A 19,119-nucleotide genomic window follows, 5' to 3' on the forward strand; every position below is an offset into this window, starting at 1 on the left:
CATTTCTCATACTCATGGTTAATCCAGAATAAAGTCAGAAAACAACTTGATTTTTTTCTGACAAACATCCAACAAATTTTATAGTCGTACCAGTTGCAGCTCTCTGGGTAAACTGATCCTCATTCATCATCGCTCTGTGCACAGTTATAGAGACACATATTTTTGTGTTCACAATCAACTGAAACATTAATACTCGAGCTTACTCAGGACTGAAATTAGGCGTGTTAAATTTCCATTGTAAATACTGTATTTGGTTCTTATATTTAAAACAGCTTTGATTTCATCCCATTAATTCTTTTCTGATGCTATTTTTTACCCATTATTTATTACACATTTCATTTTTTCTTCTTACAGCACAACATCAAACTTTAGAATTAAAAGCAGGTGCAGGTGCAAGACCAGCCAGGRCCTACTCTCAAACCACTGTCTGCTAATATTCTTGACATTTTAATTAAGGTCAAATTTCTGGGAAAGCCATAGGAATCTTTGACCTGAACTTAAATGCTTTCCAAAACAATCCATTCTATCATCTATGCAAATCTGTCCTAACAGTACTGTGGTCAGSGTAAATGATCAGTCCAAATATCAGAGACACTACGTGGTGCTTCAACCATAGAGAACATGTTTTTGTTGACTAAATGTTTTAAATTACTAAGAACAGTGTTTCAGCTGCAACCAAACCCTTCTCCTAATCTCTCCTAGCCCCCTCTCCCTACACTTCTAAGTGTAGGGCCACCCAGACAGACCATGGGGCTACATTCCATGATCCCTGAGCATGCCCCATGCCAAGCAGGGCTAGTACAGGAGCACAAACAACATTATAYCATCCAAGCCTGAGTTTTCTGTGAAAATGATGCCTGACCATCATTTTCACAAGGGTCAGTAACCTCTGTGGGAATGATGGAAGTTAATCTTTTCCCTCCCTTTCCCCAATTACAGTCCTGCTAATCATTAAAGCAGTGCCTGGGAAAGAGAGAAAAGACAAGGATTTCAATCCCTCGGGGCTGAGGTGAGGCTACAGCCATTTTCTGGGAGGTGCTGCTTTAAATGGAATTAAAATGGCAGACTTTTCAGGAGAAAGCATGAAGTTAATTTTGGATTTGATACTGCTTTTTTATTAATTGCCCATGACAGACTAAGACAGAAGCATTTTAAATCCAGACACATAACAATGATTTCCAAATTCTTTTCTCTAGGGTTGGTAATTCTTGGTATAGCACAGCACAATTCAGTGGATATTAAGCATCCCAGTTATCATCCCAGAAAAAACTCTGAATTCAGGAATTAAGATAAAAAGCATGCAGTGTTCATGTGTCAGTGAAAGGACCACRTTTTATAGTTTATTTCAAGGTGGGGGTTATGTTGATTTTTTGAGGCTTTGTTTTGTTTTGTTTTGAAAAATGACCTGACAGAAAATACAAAAGTGCGTTTGCAAAACTGCATTAAAATTGCTCTTTACCTTTCATCATATTTTCTATCAGCTATTATAAACAATATAAGTGAGACTGGGGAAACAATACAGATGAGAATGAACCCATGAATGATTGATGCAAAATGTTATGAGGAGCTCATAAAGGAGACTGACTTCTTTCCTCTTGCATTCCTCTGCACATATGCTCACTTTCCCTGAGAAAAAGGTTATTCCCTCCTAATTTTGCTATGACAAGTAAACCTTAGTTTATTTTAGTGACCATTAGTGTCTCAATTTAAGAAAAAAATCAATGTTTATATTTTGCATATTTGTAATGGAATTCTTGCCACTTTAGACCAACATACATCCTTCATACATTCTTAACAATTTTCCACATCCACACAAATTCTAGAGGAGCTAGATATCAATCTTGGGACTATGTGGGAAATGGGAAAAAAAAAGAGATAAAGTGGAATAACAGAGTAAGTGGATTGCCATGGAGTTTCTTATAATTCCTGGCTTTCCAATGTAAAATGGTATTTAATTCCACACATRAATGTGCACTTATATGTAAATATAAAGAGATGCATTTATTCCTTGTGCACTTCTTCCTGGCAGGCCTATTTCTACAGAATAAGCAGATATGTGTGTGAGGCTTTATTTCTTAAGCAAGACAAACCTCAGCTGAAGGGTATTCAACAGAGATGTCATGGACACTTGTCAGTTACATTTCACTTATAACCAATCAATTCCTTTTMCCTTGGTCTCTCTTCACCTGTCATCTCTAATCATCTGCCAAATCTCTTTCATTGCTGCTACYTCAGCTTGGATGATGATCTATTTCAGACAGTTTTTAAAAATTTCTCATATGTAAGGCTCCTATATATTTTCCTCTTGTATGGCAAAATAAGAGATGCTATATATTTTTTATATCTGACAAATGGGTTTGATTATTTTTTATATAATTTGACCCAATGAACAATTCAAGCAAAAAACAGAGAGATCTCCTTAGTACAGCGAAACATTTTGAATGCGAAGTTCACATGTGTCACATCAGGWTGTATTTCTTGACCTACATACACTTATCCCAGAACTGACAGTAGAATAATTTAAAGTAATTCAAAACTAAATGTTTTAATTCTGCTCTATTATTTTTGTTTCAGACAAGAAAAAAGATTCTACTCTGATTACAAATTCATATATTTTTGAGGCTGTGTGATAGCAACATTATCCTGCCTTGTAAGCACAAAYAGTTCGAGGTGCAAGAAAGAAAAGATACAAATACTGGCACTAAATACTTCAGCAGCTGCGTTTAAAGGTCAGTTGAAAGAACCTTGAAGATGTGATCCTTAAACTCTGACTGTCTTCACTTTGTATGCAGATAATTTACTGGCASTGATGATAGCTGTATAATAGATTGAGGAATGTGTTACTCCTACTTTTCTTAAGCATTTATTTGTTGACTTGTGCTACTAGGTCATGGGGTGATCTGTCCCAGGTCTCACTGAAGCTCAATACCCCAGGAGCAGAGATGGTCTCCATCAGAGAATGGAAACAACTCATGGCAGAATTTGCAACTCTCATTACTGGTTGCACAGACCAGAAATATTCCCTGTTCTGCCTTGAGAAGAGGCCACTGAGTTTTTTGCAATCAGCAACTTCCTTGTGAGGGAAAGGGGAGGGGCAGACACTTATGTCTTCTCTGGTGACCAGGAAGAAATGGCCTCAAGTTGTGTCAGGTGGGGTTTAGGTAGGATATCAAGAAAACATTTTTCACCCAGAGGGTGGTTGGGCACTGGGACAGGCTCCCCAGGTCAGTGGTCACAGCACCAACCTGACAGAGTTCAAGAAGTGTTTGGACAACGCTCTCAGGCACACGGTGTGACACTTGGGCCTGTCCTGTGCAGGGCCAGGAGTTGGACTCAGTGACCCTTGTAGGTCCTTTCCAACTCAGCATATTCTGTGATTCTATGAACCAGAACCAACTAATAATAGTGCATTTCTTATACCTTAAGTCTCTATTTGGGGGCTAAATCTATCCAGACAGAATGAAAAGTAATATATTGAAGTTCTTTTTCTGGGAAGGGTTACAATGATGGTCAGGACAACGATRATGATACAATGTGACAGTGACAGAACAAGAAATTATATGCCAGTATCTCTAATATTCTCTTTGCATTTAATCTACTGTTGTTTACAAAAACTGAAAATTAGGCAATTGGCTGATGGGAAACTATGATTTTTTTATTTGTCTATTTACTATGCTCTGCATATGTCAAATAGGACTACACCTCATCAGTGCAAAAGTCACAGCCATTTTATTTTTCTTATCTCTGACATGCTGTGTCTTTATCAGTAAAAGTATTTACATAGTGAACCTGTATCAAATGAAACCTTAGCTAAAATATGTCCTTGTTTTATGTCARAGTTGGCTGACTTAATGTATTTGATCTTTCGGCTAGGACATCAAGGCCAGCATTTTTAATAACTCTCACTAGGCAGTAAAGAAAACAGGCAGGATATCATTAATCTGTTTCTAAACAAACAGGGAGCTATAACAGCTCTTTAATCTGAAGGCAATGGATCCTGAGATGGAACCAAGCACCTAAGTGCCAGCCAAGTTCAGTGGAAAATGAATAGAGTGTATGTCATAATTTATTGTGACATTGTTGTTTTTTGACCTACAAGAAGACATTCATTGTGTTGGAAGTACTTGAAAGAGACAGCTATTTGTGATCAATTGGATTATTTGTTACATGCTCTTCCCTTTTGAAAGACTGACTCTTTGTCTRTTTATAAGTTTTTTTATTTATCTATTCAATAATTTCATTGTCCTTCCAGGAACTTCAGGCTATTAATTAAAATCAAATGGGTAAATCAATAGTGTACTTTAGGTTAGTCACTGGACACCTACCACCAGCCTGTATTTATGAATGTAAATGTGTAAACTGTAATGCCTTAATCAGTGAATTCAGAAGTTACTGTGGCTGAGAAGAACATTGAGGTGAAGACTGAAAAATAGCAGGTTTACAGACTTGGGAGACATTTTAGGATTTGCCCAACCATGATTAGATAAACGAAATATTCTCTTTCATGATGACTTTCACGGAATTCTTTGAAGACAGTAAATGAGCAGCAATTCATGATAATCAAGAGGATTAGAGAAAGATGTGCCAGCAAAATACAATAAACATTCTGTTTAAAAATCGAATTACATATATGTAATTCCAATGCTTTGTTACCAACATTACAATAAAATTTTTTTWAAATTGCAATAGAAGGACTCATACAGAAATTTAAAAAAATAAAAAGCAAGAAGTCTTCTTATATCAAAAGAGAATCAAAATGTTTGGTATTTTGGTGCTATGTTATAACAAGGCATGCATACACAAGGTAGTGTCAGTCACCAAGGCCAGTGGTGAAATTAACCATGACATCTAAACCAATGCACTTTCCGACATCCTGCAAGCAGCATGCTTCACATCTCAGTTGTAACAACAAGATACAGTAGGCACTTTAAAACCAAATAAAAGCAGAATTCGAGGGACAGACATGATCACAAGACATTCCAATTTATAAAAGCCTTGGCAAAAAAAAAAAAAAAGCACCCAAAGAACTGAAGTCACCTTCAGACCCAGGATATCTAATAAACTAAAGGCGTAATTTCAATTTAGCTTTATTGACCTTTCAGAACCTTTCAGACTTCATCTTCRTTTTTGCAGGTTTCTACATCTTTACCTTCTGAGAAGCCAGACCACAGGTGAAATTGCTTAGATCAAGCTGGTATGAKATGTTTCGTAAGTGTTCCAAATATATTAAAAGACAGTTAACTTATCAATCTAGTGAGCACTGAACAATTTATTGAGTGAATTTGCAGGTATGGCTTATTCCATTCACTTCCCCCCTCTAAAATCAGGGAAGGACAGAAAGCACAAATAAAGATGTACAGAATTTGAAGGGAAAACAGCAATACAAACATTATACAGAAACATTCAAGTTGTCAGTGACATCTAGCAAAATMCAGCTCAATAAAAGTTTTGATTAAATAGATTGCTAGCATAATGCACAGAAGAATTAAGAAATATTTCTGCATGCTGATAAGGGTGTATCACAATGAGATTACTAACAGATCTACCAGTAAAGCATAAGTAAGCAATCTGTTTTTGGCTCATGCCCTCAGCTGAAAAAGAAGTGTATAAAAAGAAAATTGAGACACCTGAAGTCATTGTTGGGTGAAAAGCATAATACTGGAATTATAAACACAGTATTTGTTATAAATGCTAAAATATGTGCCAAAAAAGTGATAAAATTATGCGAGTGAATAAACTGAAAAAGAAGTTCCCAGATATCTACTGGCATAAGCCAAGGTCAGTTTTTGCATGACAACATTTTGGTCATTGTCTTCAGATATTGAGATCCTTGAACTTACTGATTTCATGACAAAGCAAAAAGGTGAAGTATATATAGCAGTGTGAAAAGAAATACCTCCAGAGAGATAGGGCTATCTTGGCTTGGATTGCAAGTTAAATGCAAGTTAAATTTTATCAAGCTGTTCAGAAATTCACAGATTTTCCAGGAACTGCTTGCATTTCCCATGTGACTTCAATCATTACAGAGAACACGCCTTCAAGTGTGTTATTCTCTCCATTAATATTAACCTTGCTCGACTGATTTAACCTGATTGAATGGCAAACCCATATTTCCCACCGTCATGGATTTTCTTTTTTTTGTCTCAGAGTACATGACTGAAACACGTCTAAGCAAAAGTCTGCATCAATGGGGAATGGCTTTTTTTTTGTTTCAGTGGGTCTGGATAAACGTTGCTGTAATTTGACAGCAGCTTTGAAATAATTAAAAAATCTGACATCACAGCAGTATCAGTTCTTAACAATGGGAATTTCCACAGAAGCTCACAGGAGTCATGTCTTAGTGCAAAAGTTTGTGGAGACACCAGTACTGTGACCCAGGAGCCCTGCAGGACCACAAGTGCTTTTTTAGTGTTCTGTTGACAGTTCAAAAGAGCCTGATTTCATTTCACTTTGAAGCCCTGCAAAGAAGCACATGAACTCTTTCCTGTTTCTCCAACTGTAATTCTATTTCATATATTTCTCATATGTCCCACGTATTAAGAGTGCCATGCATCTGACCTGCTTTTCACATTTGCTTTAGGATGAGATTAACTGTGTGTCAGCAGCATCTCTTTTCCTCCAGCTCTAAGGGACCCCAGTCACTAGCTCACAACCTGGTATCTTCAGCRCAAAGAAATATCCAGAGCATGGTTCAGTCAGACAGATGTTGTCTATGGAATTCCAAATAAAACATGCTTTATTTACAAATACATACTTATTCTGAAASAAAGAGGATTACAAGCTATGCAATGCAATCTCTTCCTTCTAGGATCTCWGTCCAAAATCAATGCTTGTTCACAGGAGGGACACTCTGCCTTGGGAATTTACYCTGGTCAGGAAAGATGAAAAACCCCAAATTTGTCCAGCTATCTCCTACAGGAGAGTGAACATCTTCTATTACAGCAGTAGCTGGATGCTTTCTTGCATCATAATAAATTATAGAAGAATAAATATRTATTATTTTCCCTGACAAAAATTTCAGAGACAAAGTAAATTAGGTGAATTCTATGTTTGTCTACACCGTGTTACGCACCATCAGCATTCACCAATRAGTAACCTTTATTAAATCAAACATAGCTTACTTCAAATGGCATATTATACTCATTTTTGAGGTAAGGATGTTAGGAAATTTGAAAGAATACAACCTGACAATCTTTTCATGAGTTTTCTGTTTCATATATGGATATATTGGGTATTGTTTAACAGTCTGATCTGTGCAGAATATTTTATCTAGAGCCATAATGTATGGAGGGAAAATATTTTTTCCCAGCGTGGACTTGTAAAATGATCAAAAATAACAAACCACATGGACTAAAGAAGCTTATCCTGAGCAGACCTTGAAACTTGTTATTTTGATGTTATTTGATACTTAGGTATTCCCCTAGTTGTGTAAGATATGCTTCCATTGCACMCACCATCTCGTATGCTGGGAATCCTAAAACCAGACAATGACTGCTTTCTGGTGAAACTGAGGTTCTCAAGCCAAATTTCTTCTAAACACGTTTCTTAATTTATTGATTAAAACTTTTTTTTGCACTGTCTCCAGCAGATACTTGGATCAGCTAGCAAGGAATCAGACAATGTGTGCTAAAAATCCAGCAGATTCCCTGCAAGCACGTCACCCTCTCCTGACCCCTTGCCCACATTTTTTTTTCCTTCACTGTTTTTTAGTAATGTGGATTTGTTTTCCAGGATTGCTACCCCTTTGCTGGTAGGCACAGGAATCAGAACAGCCTGCAGACAGCCTGGTCCTTTTCAGAAAACTTTAAGTCTAGAGATTAGGCTTACATTTCCCTCACAAACTGCTGTGTGCCACAACACAGGTGTGCCTAGGGTTAGCCTAAATTTCTTTTGGGGTGAAATGGTGTCAGCGATGCTATGCTGGTTTTCTGAGCATCTGAGGATCTCCTCTCCTCTGCTGCCACTGTTTGATCAGGAGGAATGATAAGTTTATATCCCCTTGAAATAAAATCAATCTGATGATTAGCCAGGTGTATCAGGAGGACCAGACTGACATTTTGCCATTTATTAGTTCCAGACATGGATCTATATTTTCCCTGTGGGAGCTACCATTGTGAGAGAATTATTAAACAGAACATTTTACTAACAAGTCCAATCTGCTAAGGTGATCTTCCTTACTGTGACTGCCTCAGAAAGAAGCTGGGCTATGACTCCAGTCTCCCTCTGTGTGACATAGTAATATCAGGCATGTCCTCAGCAGCTATTGCAAAAGATACACTCAGCCAGAAAGAGCCTTCTSTAGATAGGTTTCATGTGTTTTAAGAGAGGGCTTTTTATTAATGTAAATAAGGGGTTGTTTAATAAATACAGTTTTGGCACTCTTTCAGGAATAGTGGCTCACAACATCTTCAAAGGCTTCAGTCATGGAGGAAGAAGGGAAAACTTCCATGAAAACTGTTTCMGTTTTGGAAGAGCAACAGTAGCCAGATAAGGTATTTTGTTGAGATGCGGATGTTCAGACTCTCCTAGACCAGAACACAAGAGAGATGACTCAGGGGAYAGAATTACTACTGCCCAAGGTTTGCAGGGTGCTCACACTCACTGTGCTGAAACTGCCATGTGAGTGAAGCACCAAGCAAATGCCACCTCCCTGCATTCACCTTGTATTGGACAGAAACTCCTTCCTTCTTGCTCTCCCTTCCTCCTTCCTTCACTTCCCTCTCCACGTTCCACTGAGAAAACTGCAAAAAGGCACTTATGAAAGCTGTGGCAGAGATAACAAGAAGTGAAGGAGTCATAGCAGGTGTTGAGCATTAGAGCACCATCTGGGGCTGTCTAATACCAGCTAAAATAGTCTCCTCCACAGCCGCTCCCAAGGGTGGGATGCCACAGCTACTCAAGGTCAAGCAGACAGAAAGAAAAGAAAGCCCRAACTCCAGCTCAAGCCTGAAGATGTTTACAGGAGCCAGCAAGATTGACCTACACTGTTAAYTACTAGGCAGTATTAATACAAGTGCCAGCTCACATTCTTTCTCTAATTACTTTCACTGATGTATCRTGGCATCTTGAAATCACCCCTGACTGTGTGAGCCAGAGTCCAGAAATGTGGTGCAAACTACATTATCAAACACAGGAAATGTATAGACCCTCCCTATCAGGATCAGATTGAGGTGAAATACTTCTCACCTTCTTCAGACAAAAGATTTGAGGCCATACTGAAACTCCATCACTTCTCAAAGCCTGGCACGTAAGACTCAGCAGGCTATCACTGATATTTGAGAGGGRAACTCAGTCCAGGCTTCACACATGCAATTTTGTTTGTCAAATGCCCCCCAATCCTGGCATTATTTAATTATCTGYATTCTCTATCAGCTGCAACTCCTGGCTTCTCCACTCCAAAATATGGTCACTGCTAAATGTTTCTCCAGCAATGATTGCACWCATTTTGTGTCTGGCTATGCTGTGACAGATCAACTAGGAAAAATTCYTTTAATATAAGAATGCATTTGAGATACTCTTTTACTAGGAAAGTAACAACAAATCAGCATTTAATTTTTTAATTATAAGTTATAATTTTTAAGGTATCTCACACACTCAAACTAAATATAGTGGAGATCTACAACAAGACTTTAAATAACTGGGAGATGATGATGCTCACTCTTTTCTATTCAAATTATTTTTAGCAACATAGTTGTATAGTTCTTATCAGGTAAGCTTTTATTAGGTTCTCTGGACACACAGAAATGCTAGCCAACTACTTTCCCCTTACAGTTCACAAATTTTAAAAAACAGTGTTATGATTCCAAATAAACTAGCCAAATGAAGAYGAGAATGGCTACCCTGATTCAGAAAGTAACTTGTGAGTTATGTCATTGAATCATACAGCCGAGGATTTATCCAGAATTGATGATGGATGCCATGACTCACTGGGGATGCCATGTCTGGCAAAACTGCTGGTCATTGATATTGTCTCCTCAGAGGTCCAGAGTTCATATTTCAGAGTAAAAAAAAAAAAAAAAAAAAAANAAAAAAAAAAAAAAAAAAAGGGGGGGGGGGGGGGGAAACAGAGAGCCATGAATGAGATTTTAAAAAGTATAACTGCCATCTTAAAAAGATGTACAGCTCATAATGGTGTAAATGGGAGGAGAGAGATCTTGAAATTCAAATGGCCAGAACTGCACTGAAGTTTCCCAGATTTCTATTTCATATTAGGTAGATGATTCTGAAGGGCTAAAACCAACTAATTGAATCATAAAGTGATTAAGGTTGAACATGTCCTCTAAGATAACGGASTCCAACCATTAATCCAGCATCACCTTGTTCCCAGATGTCACTCCACACACCTTTTGAACACTTCCAGGGAAGGTGAGTCCACCACTTCCCTCGGCAGCCCTGCTGCAATATAGAAGCATTGGCAAGGACTTGGGTGGACTTTGGGCTTACCCAGCTGGCTGAACAACGGCTGAATGCTTTGTAAGACTCTACCCTAGCACTGTATCATCTTCTTCTACTGTAAATACATGGACTTTTTAATTTCCTTTACTGGCTGAGGTTATGTTTAATCATCATTTCTTCTTTGTCATTCTTCAAATAGATTTTGCAGAACTGATAAGTGTTTAGGTAAGGCAAATACACTTTTCTTTAATCAGGTTCTCCTCATAAATGCTAGGTTTTATTTTTAAAATATTATATGCTGTAATATTACAAGCACAATACCCATCAGGCTCTCACATATTTTCATGCATTCTTAAGGCCAGGAGTTACCAGTACAATTACCCATTATGCAGTAGTCAGAGACCACTGTAAGCTCTTATTTCTTATTGAATATTACATAGGTGTTAATGSTCATGATGCTAGAAAAAGAAGTGGATATGCTGTCTTGTAATGTAGAAAAGATAAAACTCAAGTGTTACAAGGGTTTTTTTTCCCCATATATTCCAAAACCACACCGTGTTTTTTGAGATCTACATATASGCTTGTTCAGATGCTTTGGGTTCAGTTACTGGAATCACAAAGACAACACCCTATTATTTCCAACCATTATGATTTTTCTTAGAGTAATACATAGGAGTCAACTGTAGATGGAGCACTGTAAAACAAAATTCTATACAGAGGTGCCCTCCTAGGCAGCCCCTGCTTTTTTAAGCAGTGTTGATTCGACACAGTAACATCTCAGCTCATCTTGATCACATCTGGGAGTTTTGAAAAAGTTGCTTTTTACATATATTTCTTTTAACTAGAGCCAAATGTCAGTGCCAGGCTTCAAAATATTGGCCTCTCTTCAGAAAAGTATGCTTTATCACAGATTATAGGCATTAGAAAATAAATGATGGAAAAGACCTATGATATCATCTTGTCTCCCCCCTTGAGCACAGGGCTGTTCTCTGCAATACATGTCAGGCTGCTTTGTTCTTTCTAGTTTAAATGATTCTCAGGCTTTCATCAGATTCCTTTACAGTCTAATTTATCTTGCTATCATGACATCTATCCAGATATTCAGCCTACATTTTACTACACTGTGTTTCATCCCACGGTTTTGAATTGTTGTCCTTCGTTCTAGGCATGGAATCAGGATTTCTTTGTGTTCTGTTTTCTTAGGAAGTGCAAAGAATTCTGGACTTAAGTAGACAGAAAACATAAGTGAGTCTCAAGTGCATCCAATTGAAACTCTCTCAAACAATAGTGGTGCTCAACATAATACAAACATCTCCACCTCAGAACAATTCAGAGAAAGAAATAAGTTAGCCTTTTACTAATACATGCTTCAAAATGAGGTTTCTTGTTGCAGTTTTCTGGTTTGGTTTGGTTTGTTTTTAACTGCAGTCTGCACACAGCTTCTGCTCAAATTCAATAGGTACATTTGAATAGCAGTTTAATAGACACAATTACTTCTATGAAGGTGTGTTTGTTGTGCCATTTTCCTAATAATGTCATTTTAACTGACAGGTTTAAAAGCACTTCTATGCTAACACTGTCATATACTCTGCAGCATCCTACCCCYGATCTTGGTCTCACAGTCACTTTTCCTCCAAAATATTCTGCTTCATGTGCCCACATGCCCTTCAGCAAAAATCTAGTGGGYACCCACCCTAATTAACAAGAAGTGTTATTTTACTAATCTCCTTAGAGAGCATAATCCTGATTAAAATGTCCAGGAGACCAGTAWTTAATGGGATGAGTAAAAATGTGGATCTAAAGAAAATCTGCGGTTTTAATTGTCCTTGGATAATAATATCCTGGGTTCTAATTCTGAAGGCTTTTTATAAATGACAGTTACTAAAAAGAAACAGGAGACTTYACTATAGTTTTTAGTCAGCTGCACCATCAGTATCTCTTCAAACAAGCATGTTATGTATCATAACAGACCTCAATTGTGCATATATACATTCGGCTGGCCACAATACAGTTGGTTGTAAGCACCTGTGGGGAGAGGGTATTTTACAGATGTTCATACATACAGATATGTGGACAGGCTGTTGTGCTGTTGTGTTTAGGGGATTCTTAGAACCCAAAAGAGAGAAATGCAGCTGGGAGCACCAAATTAGTTGTATCTTTTGTACAAGTAGAAGAACCAACACTTGAGGAGTGCTGTGCCCCATGATACACCTGCTATTCCCTATCCCCTTCTCCTCTTGTCACTCTGGTGACAAACTACTTGGTTTGGCATGATGAACATACGCTTTCTACTACATAGTGTGTGGCCCAGTCACTCCTGCAACTGAATTTRCTCCAACTCTGATTACAGCTCTTTGAAATTCTATTTTCCCTGCTCAGAGTAAAATGTGGCAGCAGATTGCAACAGAAKTGGCCTTACTCTAAGCTACAGTTAACCAGTGTTTGCTAAGCAATTTTAAGCATGCTAAGCTTTCTAGCCTCTTTACAGTCTAAGTAAGAACTTTACTGTCTCTCCTCTTTTGAGCAYCCTTCTGTCAGAAGAAAAGCAAACCTGAGATACTTCATAGCATTTCTGGCATCAAATACTASTGGCAGATATTTTATACTATAACCTCTGACTACTATATTTGCTTTACTAATTACTGGTCTAAATTCATCACTGCCAGAAATCCACTGATTCAGCAGAAGACYCTCCTATAGAAACCTCTTCCCCAATTTTAAGTGACTTATGTACATGCTCTGACTCAGCTCTACATTGACAATGGGATCTTTAGAAAATGTTCTTAGAAACATCTCCATCCTATTCCCGCTGCTACATGGGATTTATTCCAGGATTTTTTTTCATAATTTCCTTCATTCAGTTTATTTCATTTCGTAGTGCTCAGTTGCAAAGATCTGACAGAGAAATGCATTTGTTTCTACTGGAAGAAATCACCACTTTGCTTTCTTCACTATAGCTGATATYCACAAACTCAAAACATCTGCACTAGCTACTGGCTTAAACAACATCTGCATGAAAGGAGCCAGAGCCAGAACCTCAGAGGAATGTAGGACCCTGAGCACCACCAATGGAGTTCCTACAGYTGAAAGCACCTGCTGCTCATGGCTGGTGGAGAAGACACTATAGCAGATTCCTACTTGTCCCATAAATATTGGACATCCTGTAGCATCTTTGAAGATAAAGGTCTCCATTTCCTCTGTCATCATGTAGCCTTGTTGTAGAGTTTTGATGAAGCTGTTTCACATGGCCCCACCTGGGATGAGTTATAAATTTGCCATGAATCATGCAGACATCAGTACAGCCATGGAGAGGACTGGGGAGCCTSCACAGCTGCTCTCCTAGCATGTGACATGAAGCATGTGCCACTTAGGAGAAGCAGRGACAGTCTCCTGCCCCCCCTTCCCACCATCCGCCAGCAAATCCCCTCCTGGATTAAGCAAGTTCAGTAAAAGGTTGTCTGTTATCTGGCTTTATTTCATACAGATTTCCTTTCTTTTTTTCCCCCTTTGTCTGAGCCTTCTGCAATGTCTCTTTGGTCAACTTCTATAATCTGTCTTAGCTTCTTGTTAAAGACTGGTAAAGGCCCCACGGTGTGTTTGTGGGAAAATATAATGTGTTTGTGTGTGTTTGTATCAGCGTGTCTGTGGTTTTGCAAATCCTAGTACACAAATGACTGTAAACTATTTCTTGCTCATCTTGTTTGAATGATCATCTAYGGGCATTATGTATAACAAATTTTACATGCTAAAGTGCTTTCTGGAGATAGTAGAGCTCCAGCCTTGCTTGCATAACCTTATATCCCTGCGTGGTCAGAATTATCTGAAAAATATTATGCACATTTACCACTTCTGGGGCGACAAAAAAAAAGCACAAAAAGTGTCTAAAAAGTGGATAGTAACAGTTATAATTTTGTAAGAACGGAATAATAAAGACCAGCTAAATTTTCTCACTCGTCCATAGAGACTCATGACATTTTCATGGTTTGCAGACACAACAATTTCATAATCATGCAGCTGCCAAGACAGTAATGCATTATAACCAACTTCACAAATCACAGTAAACCAGCTGTGAAATACAAAAAAATCTTTGCAAAGGATTTCTTTACTATTAAGCCAACTTTAATGCTAGCACAAACAAATCAAGCATGCTTTTTCAAGTATTTAAAAATACCATTTCTAAAAATTAAAGTGTTTGTTATTTTTACTTTCATGCAGCCCTATCCACTCCTGATAATGTTATAACAAATAGCTTAGYACTTAGAGACTGCCAAAGTGACTCCAGTTACTTTGGAAAAGAAAGAAGCTATACAACAGATGAAAGTGCTATAATTTAAAATAATTCAAGAACAGAAACATGGTCAAGAAACTTCAAAACATTTCTGTCTCAAAACGGTCACACAGCAAATGCAAATCACAAAACAATTTTTTKAGTCTCCCATGGTTTTCTCRAAGTTGTTCAAGTTGCTTYGGAAAGTGGSCAGAAGGGATGAACAGATGGGTCTRTAGGTTATTAACTTTAAGGGCTGAGGTTAGTGAAAAATTTGCCATCACCACTCCTGAGCACTTCCCCCTACACCTTGCCTTCCTGCTGCTGCCGGGCTGGCTGGGTGAGACCTGGCTGTACCTGGCAGCTGCTCCCAGTGGTGAGGGCAGAGCATGGTGCAGAGACCCTGGGCAGGATGGGGACATCCTCCCATCCCTGTGTCCCACCCACCAGCAAGCTGCAAGAACAGCCACCAGCCAGAGCAGTGAGAGAGAGCCCAAATCAAAAAGCAYACAATCTGATAGGAAAAACAGAGTTAATGAGGGCATGGGCATACTTGCTTCCCTGTATATTCTCTCTTGCTGTCCTGAGCTTGTTGTTGGTAAAGAGCTTAGGCGGGCATACAAACACAGGGGATTCCATAGCCCCTTCATACAAAAATGACCCTTGAGCTCAGCCCCAGGCTGTTCTTGGGGTGAGGTAGGCTTGGAGACATGGAAGTTTTCTGTGAGCTGTCAGGGAGCTTGCTGAGAGCCCTGGCCAGCTGAGGACCCATGGTGGCCTCAGGGTGCTGCATAGAAACACAGCTGCTACTGGCACAGACTCTCCCTGATTCCAGACAGCTGCTGGTCTGCCTGTGGCCACTGACTTACCCCAGCCAGGCTGGACATGCAATGGCCTTGCTTTGCTGACAGCTTCTGCCATGAAAGCTGTGTTCTCAACCAGCTGAAACAAAGCAACGTAATTTTCCCACAAGCTATGTCTCCAAAGAGAGACATCTCCTTTAGCCTGCCTAACCAGACTGAAAATCATCTCCCTCTCTCTGAAAAACATTTCAAGTGGAGCAATTTTGCCAGGAAAGTCTGTGCTTGTCCAGCCTTTGGCAAGGTGTGCAGGGGTMCATAGGGCARGGACAGAGCTGTGGGGKTTTGWWCATCACCAGAGCTGTGGGGTTTTGTACATCACCAGAGCTGTGGGGTTTTATACATCCCCTATTGTGCCACAGAAAACCCGGCATGAAGCACAGCACTGCACTGCTCCCCAGAACATGTGGCACACTTGCCTGGGTGCTGCATCCTTTTCGGCTGCAGCACCTCCTCTTGTGCACTCTCATGCTTCTGTTCCTGTACCACATCCATGTGTGTAATCCATTAATCAATTCTAACCAATATATGTGGAAGTTTCAGTTACATTTGTAGCAGAAAAGTTCCTCTTTGCAATTATTTTTCCCATGCATATATGCAGTATATAGCAGACAGACACACCAAGCTGAAAAGTGTGAGACTGCATGAGTACAATGCCAGGCTTGAGCTAAAAAAATCAGGTTTATCTTTGGCTGGAGCACAAATCAAGAGAATTYGTGCCTGTCCATCATATGCAGAATAAACACACCCACAGTATTGAAGTGGTCCCAAAGAGCTTTCAGTTTCTTTTGCCAGATAAGTATCCACATATTTTAAGGCCATGCTTTGACYGACTAAAATGGTTGCATAATCTCAGAAAAGGTCCTCTAGAGTTCAAAAATTATTTCATATAAAAGCTACTTGTCAGCACCAAAATATGTTTTCTAAATTTTTGTTGCAAACATTCTAGATATCACAGTGGGAAATGAGCAAGCTTTACAACAGCTCCCCTGCAAGCATTCACTCAAGTATTTAAAACTAAACCAGTTCTGTGTACAAACCTTTTTTTATTTTTTATGAATAAGAAATGAATATTATTACCATAATATTATTTCCAGTAAACTGGAACAGCTGAGCCTGTACAAGCAGACTGATGCCCCCTTGGCCTGTAGTCATAGTCTGAGTCTTCTAAAAGTCGTTTAGCTCGGTGTGCCTGGCTTTCTCCTGAACCTGCCTTTGTCTACCGAGCTGCTTAACTTCAACTTCTGACAGTGAGTGCACTACATATAGAGAGAAACCAGTTAAAGGTTCGCATTTTTGTTTGAGTTTCATTGGCACACGTTTAAATTGCCACTTCTCTGTAAGCACAACAATGCCAAACCACAGACTTGTGTGCTCCATTACTTACTACTAATGCACTTGTCACCTTGCGAACCTGAAGAAAAGCTCATAATCTTGGGTAAGATATCAATAGGAGTCCCAGGTATGCAGGGAATGCAGGACTAAATCCTTTGTGTTGTAATTTACAGCTTGCATGTTGCAGACACTTTTTTTTCCATTTGTTTCTCATATCTGTGGCTCCGACATACCTTGGCAGTGAAATGTAAAATATTGATAATCAATGGACACGTACCAAACACAAAGAAGTAGAAACATGTTAAGCTTTTCCTGTATTTTACCAGTGCAAATCTACTATCACAAAGGTTTTCAGCAAGGCTCTCAAAGCTTACCATTCATAGATGATTAGTCATGCAGTATACTGTTATTTGATATCTGGAATGGGACTTCATTAATTTGCAGGCATTCTTAATGTACTGCATAATGTCAGAGATTACTGGTTTCCCACAAATGAACTTTTCCTCCTCCATTTAAAAGGATTTAGTGGAAAGTAATMTAAATGTTTCTACTTAGGAGCTGGTTCATGGAGCCAGTGCTGATCCCAGCCCACCACCTTCTGGAACTCTGCAGAATCACAGCACTGCCTCAGAGACCCGGCTCTACAGGAGTGCAAAAAGGACTGGAGACCAGGGGAGCGCTCAGAAGAAATGTCATTCACTGCACACTTGTCCTGCAGGTCACCAGACAGCTGCTGGTGATGCCATTCGGACACTGCTTWCCTGGCTAGGAGCGACTTTGATCTGATCTGGAACAGACACATTTCTTTTCCCTTATGTTATCTTCTGGAATAAACAATAATAGATTTTTTTTWATTAATGTAAAAGTAAAGATTTGCACAGAAGTTTCTCTTTACCAGTGCAACACCCTAAAACKGACATACCCCATCTCCAGCTCCCCAGTGTCACAGACAGGGCGTGTACCCGGGACAGACACACAAGCACCTTGACTCCCCTGACTCAGCAAATCTCTCCATTCCACACCCATATGCTCCCCCACAGGCACATCTGGCTCGAGCATTCTGACTCATCAAACCAGCCTTACACCATTCCAGAGGCACTGAGCTCAGCTTTATATCTGGAATATCATAAGGAAGTTTTTGGAGGGTAGCGAGAGAAAGCTAGAGCATGGTTAGCATGATAAATTTGGTAGGAGACTCCCCACTCTTTCTGAATTGGGCACAACAATCACTCTCAGAAAAARGATTTAATTTGGTTTAGTTAACTGCAAACAGATTGTCATTTGGGAAACAAAATGCATAAACCCAGTTACTGTTTAACAGAATAGGTCCTCACTCTGTCTTATACTCCATGTGGGAACCACTGAGATAGAGCTGTGACTTTATTGTGCTTTCTCTAGCCACTGTTTATCTGGTGACATTTCAAGGGAGGTTTCTTTCGTTCACTGAGAGGATCCCAGATCAGAGGATCCCAGATCAGTCCCCACCATAGAGCACAGCTGACTCCTTCTGCCTGGTTAGTGGTCTGACTTCTCCACACGTCTGAGCTTGGTGCTAACATTCCAGATGGAGCTCCAAAGCATATGAGGAGTTATTCGATATATAACATTGTACTTTAAATACTTTACCATCAAATTATTACTAGAGAATTTCAAACAGAAACTGGAAATTAATGTTGGTGGTATCCCGCTGGATTGCATGCTTACTTAGCAATAACGAGCATTCAGGCYAGTGATCCACCGGTGCAGAAAGCAGGGAAGCACAATTTACAGCTGAACCTGCTGCCTCTGCAGGGCTGGCTGCTGGCAGAGCTCCTTACGGACGGGGGCACTGCTGCTCCAGGCGCTTCGCAAGGSGAAAGGCTCACCCTTCCTGCAAAGCACTGGCGGTGTCACTGCATCAAATGGACGCAAAACCCTTGTCCACTTGCCAGCGTCCTTTGCAGAGGCAAGAGAAGAGAAGATCTGCAAGCTGAGTCTCTGCTCGTGAACGCAATGAGGCTCGCAGAAGGAGCTGTAAGCACCGATGAACTCAACCTCTGCACTGTCAATCTCCCACCCTGCTCTGCACCCCAGTAAACATTCACATAGYGCTTGAATATATGTTTCACCCACTCTCTGTGGGTTTCACCACAACTTTTGMATTTACCTAATGAGCAACAATTAGAAGGAAGAGAGTTAACTATCCTACATATAGCAAAATGCTGATGCACATTAGAAGGAAGAGAGTTAACTATCCTACATATAGCAAAATGCTGATGCACA

The sequence above is a fragment of the Malurus melanocephalus genome, unplaced genomic scaffold (assembly GCF_030028575.1).
Source record: "Malurus melanocephalus ecotype Western Australia unplaced genomic scaffold, MMel_1.1 scaffold_18, whole genome shotgun sequence".
NCBI classification, from domain to species: Eukaryota; Metazoa; Chordata; class Aves; order Passeriformes; family Maluridae; genus Malurus; species Malurus melanocephalus.